The sequence below is a fragment of the Panicum virgatum genome, chromosome 7N (assembly GCF_016808335.1).
Source record: "Panicum virgatum strain AP13 chromosome 7N, P.virgatum_v5, whole genome shotgun sequence".
Taxonomy (NCBI): domain Eukaryota; kingdom Viridiplantae; phylum Streptophyta; class Magnoliopsida; order Poales; family Poaceae; genus Panicum; species Panicum virgatum.
In genome coordinates, this window is record NC_053151.1 from 32,608,042 (window position 1) to 32,613,854 (window position 5,813).

The 5,813-nt window shown below is 51.6% G+C and overlaps 1 long non-coding RNA gene across 1 annotated transcript; it reads left to right on the forward strand.

Moving 5' to 3' along the window:
- The first annotated feature begins 3,804 nt into the window (after positions 1-3,804).
- Positions 3,805-4,471, forward strand: LOC120682647. Its single transcript, XR_005678511.1, has 2 exons — positions 3,805-4,218; positions 4,303-4,471. It is a non-coding gene; the product is annotated as an uncharacterized LOC120682647 (long non-coding RNA).
- The last annotated feature ends 1,342 nt before the right edge of the window (positions 4,472-5,813 follow it).

Below are 5,813 nucleotides of genomic sequence, written 5' to 3' on the forward strand. Positions count from 1 at the left end.
CAAACCCCTTACCTTTGATCGCCGCTGGCCAAAGGTACCAGCTGCTTTTGCAACCGGTACTGATGCCATCAGTACCGGTTGCAAAAGCAGCTGGTACATTTAGCCAAGACTTTTGGCCCGTTTTCTAATAGTGCTCACACACAGTTACATGTATACTCCTTGCCAGCCTTGATTATTCCCTCCAGCTACCTCAAGCAGCGGGAGGCCTTCAACGTGGATGAAGTACTAGGATATCTACGCGCTGAGCTAGCTGACGAAATACAATGACGCTCCGAGGGAGACGACCTGGCGCTCCGAGTCAGTACTGGCGTCCACGTACACCTGACAGATGGACTTCCACAACTATATAAATCTTTTCTGAGGTGTGCATATTTGATTTTTAGAGGTGTTTTTTGGAAACGCCTCTAGGCTAGGGTCACAGAAAATCAGGATTTTCAGAGGCGTTTGTGCGCACGCTCTATTAATCAAATAAAAAAAAAGAAAAACCTGCCAAAACCCATCTGAGCCTGACCGCCTCCAGCCGCCCCGGCCGCCGCCGGCCGCCGCTCGTCGCGCCGGGGCCTGCCGCATGCGCCGAAGGCCGTCGCCGACCGGCCCTGCGCAGCTCGCCGCCGCCGCCTTCATTGACCTCGCCCAGGAAGCAGAGCCAGAGCCAAGCACGGAGGAGCAAAGCCCCCGCCGCCGCCCTGGATGCAGCCGGTACCCCTGCGCACGAAGCACCACTATGCGTTGCTGGCTGCGTGCGCCGCTCGCTGCGGTCGCCGCCTGCATGAGCCGCCGGCAGGCCCTGCGCGGCCGCCTTTGCGTGCTGCCAGGCCCGGCGCGCCGCTGCATGCCCAACGCCGCACGGCCTCCGGTGATGGCCGCCGCCCACCCGCGCGGCCCCTACTTGAACGCCGCCCACGCCCGCGATGGCCGCCGTCCTTGTCCGCGATGGCCGCCGTCCTTGCCGGCGGCGGCCGGATCGGGGCCCGGCGGTGCCAGATCCGGCCGCTGCCCTTCGCCCGACTGCCGCTCCGGCGTGTGAGGCAGAGGGCCACTGCGCTCCGTCCACTGTGTGAGGGAGAGAAGGAGAGTGAGTAGAAGAAGGGAGGGAGGGGAGAGAGATTGGGTTGGAGCGGGCTGGCGGGTTAGGGTTTCTTTATTGGGTTTGGATCATTAACTGAGACGGACATATATAACGTGTCCGTCTCTGAAAATAGGGGCATTAACAGTGGCGGTCACGTTACAAGTGACCGCCTCTGTTAATCCATTTTCTGAGGCGGTTTTGTTAAATGCATCGGTTAATAGAAAATGACCGCCTCTGTTAATGATGGGTATTAACAGAGGCGTTCGGCCAGTATGCGCCTCAGAGGCTATTTTTAAGTGACTCGCAAAATTCAGAATTGTGGTAGTGTTCTATCCCTATAGTGTATGAGACAAATGTATGCATTTCGATTAGGGTTATATTCTATGGCAAGGTGTCACTGAGACACCTCCATCTCCATTTCCGAAACCGCGCCCTTTATTAGGATGAAGACGCCCACTGTCACTTTGACGTAGGACACGCATGAGACACCTTTGCCAGCCTTGATTATTCCTCGAAAGACCACGGGGCTGAGAACCTAGGAATAAACATCAGGTGATGAAGGCAATGGCGAATCCAAGAATTGAATATAGGGGGCTTATTTCCTCTTCTTCTTCCCCCCTCCTTTTTTTTCTTCGTCCTCCTCCTCTTCCTCATTTCCTTCTTCCCCTACTTCATCCATGGCTCAAGAATATTGGGGGCTTCATAGGATCCATGGGGGTAGGGGGGCTGGAGCCCCCCTGCCCCCACGCTGGGTCTGCTCTTGGATGAAGCAAATTTAATTGATTATTAAACTATAAATTATAAATGTAAAATGGGTACTACGACTTACTTCATCCACGTAGTAAATTGCAACAAGCACCGCAAGTGCAACAAGAAATAGGTTCCACAAACTCATCTCAACCTTTTTCTTCCCATAAGCACGCGCCACAAACAATAGGGGACAAGTGCAATGATCACCATAGGTAGAATAACACTCGACCGAAGAGAAATGTAATCTCCGAAAGAATTGCATGCAAATAAAAAGTAACGTCAAACCAAACAAGATGGAACGTGATCTGATAACAGCGTGAATGATTACGGGGCAAAAACTTCCAACCAATCACCACCATAGATCCTATTTGGATACTCTAGTGCTAAATAGTTAGCTGAATAGTTATCGGTTTGATAGATGGATACAACTACTATTAACTAACCCAATGGCTAATTGTTGGAACGGTGAGCGGCAAATAGTTACAGGTGTATTCCCCACCGGCTAAATTAGCTGCTAACTATTAGTACTGGTGGATCCAAACAGCGTATTATTAATACCCTCAACTGTTTAACGGTGAAATCCACATCATCATTAATTTTTCTCATCATACATCAATTAGAATTCCCAACCCCACCCACCTGTTATTTTCAAAAATAACAGGTGGGTCCTGTCGCCAACTGGATGGGCGACGCCCCCATTTTTGAAAATTTCCCTATTCGACATATATTTTTAAAATTTTGTTTTTTTAAATATAAAAATGAAAAAAAAACCCTGGCCGAAGAGGGCGGTTTTTTATTTTTATATTTTTTAAAAACATTTTTTACAAAAATATATTTTCGGTTTCCAAATTTACAATTTTATACCCCTACCGCCCGGCGGGTGGCGGCAGGGACCTATATGTAAATAAACATAGTTTTTTTTGCGCGGAGGTCCTTGGCGGGAGCCTGCCGCCCGGCAGGGCGGCAGGCTCCCGCCAAGGATATATAAGCTGAGCCCCTCCCTCGCACCCTCATTTTCTGCCCACGAGATCCAGAGAGGGGAGAGGGAGAGAGGAGGGGTGAGGGAGGTAATTTCAACGGCGAAGCCCTGCCGGATTTTGGATCCGAACCGCAGGTAACCAATATTTCTCAACTATTATAGACTTGTTTTTAAAATAATTATGAATTAGAATAGATTTAGTTTTTGGATAGTGAAATATAGAATAGTAAACTTAGAATGACAGTACCTTATTGCTATCGCAGCATAAGGCAATAGCTGCCTCCAATTAGAATGACAGTACCTTATTGCTATTGCAGCATAAGGCAATGGCTGCCTCCAATTCTGTTGGATTTTCATGGAAATATTGGTTACCTGCGGTTTGGATCCAAAATCCGACAGGGCTTCGCCGGTGAAATTACCTCCCTCACCCCTCCTCTCTCCCTCTCCCCTCTCTGGATCTCGTGGGCAGAAAATGAGGGTGCGAGGGAGGGGCTCAGCTTACATATCCTTGGCGGGAGCCTGCCGCCCCCTGCCGGGCGGCAGGCGGTTCGGATCCAAAATCCGATAGGGCTTCGCCGGTGAAATTACCTCTCTCACCCCTCCTCTCTCCCTCTCCCCTCTCTGGATCTCGTGGACAGAAAATGAGGGTGCGAGGGAGGGACTCAGCTTACATATCCTTGGCGGGAGCCTGCCGCCCCCTGCCGGGCGGCCGGCAGGGGTCGGCAAGCTCCCGCCAAGGACCTCCGCGCAAAACAAACTATGTTTATTTACATATAGATCCCTGCCGCCCCTGGCCGGGCGGTAGAGGTATAAAATTGTAAATTTTGAAATCAAAAATACATTTTTGTAAAAAAATGTTTTTAAAAAATATAAAAATAACCCGGAAAAAAATTCTATGCAGGAGGGCTGCAAGGTGCCCTCCGTGCAGCACCGCTCTCGATTTGTGCCATGTGGCTATAAAATGTATCCAACAGCATACGGCAGACGGGGCTCCGGATGCTGCGATTCGATCTTCGCGGCTAGACACAGCGCTAGCTCGGCTCAGAAAACGTGCGGCTTGGCTCCGAGCAAGTGGCAAGATGCAATCGCTCCTCTATCCTCTCGTCGTCGCATCTCGTCTCCGCAGACCGCCGCCACGGTTCACCGCTTCGCCCTCCGTCGTTCGCCGCTTCCGACTCCGCTGATTGCTGCCGCCGCTTTCTGCCTCCGCCTCCGCCTCCACCGGCTGCCGCCGGAGCCATTTGCTGCCTCCGACTCCGCTGACTGCTGTCTCTACCTCTGCCTCAATCATTAGTCACCGCCTGGATGGTGAGACCAAATGTATGATACACTAGGAGAACTCTTTTCTTTGTTCGATATGATGCATCAGTTCAGCAATTGATGTTCTGTCCTAGAAGCTGAATCATGGACTTCAGAAGTGGTACCATATACATGTTGAATAAATGATAAGTGCTATCGTTCACTGCTTGTGATCGAGATGTTCTAAGTGTTTATCTTTTTTCAGGGATCCATGAACCAAATGGTTGATAGGAAAACTAACTCATACAGGATTCAGAAACCATCTGCAGCAATTGTGAAAGGATTGTGTCAGGCAATAGTGCTGTTCAATTTCGATGCATTCCTTTTGCTGCCGTGGGTGATACAATTGAGAATGGATATTGGAAATTTCAGAATGGACGCTCAATGCATTGCACTGGATCGAGTGTTTCCTGATGATATTCCAGGTTCCTAATAGGAAGTCATGTCATCAAAGTACGAAATAGTAGAAGAACTGTCTTTCATATTAAAGTACAGAATGAACGCTCCTTGGATGTAAGCTGCTCCAATGGTAGAACTGTCGTTCATATTAAAGTACGTAATCATGGCATTTGCATATCCTTCTTGGATCAACGGAGCAGCTATAGCCTATAGAAGAAGATTGCAGATAGGCGGAGCCAGCAAATGGCGGCGGCCGGCAGAGGCGGAGGCATTCGTGGCGGTCGGCGGAGGCGGAGGCGGCCGACGGCGGCGGCCAGCGGAGTCGGAAGCGGCGAAAGGCGTAGGCCGAAGCGGTGAACGGTGGCGGCGGCTGCAGAGACGAGATGCGACACCGAGAGGATAGAGGAGCACTTGCATCTTGCCACTTGATTGGAGTTGAGCCGCACGTTTCCTGAGCCGAGCTAGCGCTGCGCCTGAGCCGAGATCGAATGGCAGGATCCAGAGCCGCGTCTGCCGTGTGCCGCTGGATGCATGAGGTAGCCACGCGGCACAAATCAAGAGTGGTGCTGCACGGAGAGTGCTTTGCAGCCCTCCTGCATAGAATTTTTTTCCACTGCCCCCGGTCACCCCCGGCCTCCATTTTGCCCGCCCCGTCCGCTCCCCTCGCCTAACCCTAATCCTAGATCGACCTCGACCCCTCCGCTCCCCTCCCTTTCCCATCTCGATCTGACCCTCTTCTCCAACTCCGGTCGCTGGCTCGCCGCCGTTACACTTGCCCTACACCACCAGAAGCCGATCGTCCTTTTTGGCCGTCCACTCTATCCCGCTCACCCTCTTCTCTTTGTTTTCGTCCCTACTTTTGCATCTTCACTGGTTGACTCGCTTCCTCAACTCAAATCCGTCCCCCAACCCGACTATCCCTCCATAAATCTCGTAAATCCGGCCGTCCTCGATCTCGCCGGCGTCCTTGGTGCTCCGGATCTGGTAAGTCCGTGTAAACCCTAACTTTGTTTTTTCATTTTTTTTATTTCTTTCCCCTGATTCTGATCGGTTTGATCTCTCTGCGCAATTGCTCGGCCGATGCAAAGCCATTGGGGTACCTGAGGGGGTTGGGTCTGGGGTCTTTGGACCCTAACTGGCAACTCGGTTCCCTCGGTTTTGCCGGCCGACGCGAAGCCGTGACGCGCCAAAGGCTTGCCCCCCAGGCCATGGACGATGACGATGAGGGCCACACCATCAACTATGACTTGTGGATGATGGGCCTGGAGGGGGATGACGAAGACGGTATGGAAGAGGACCGGGAGGAGCTTTTTGGTC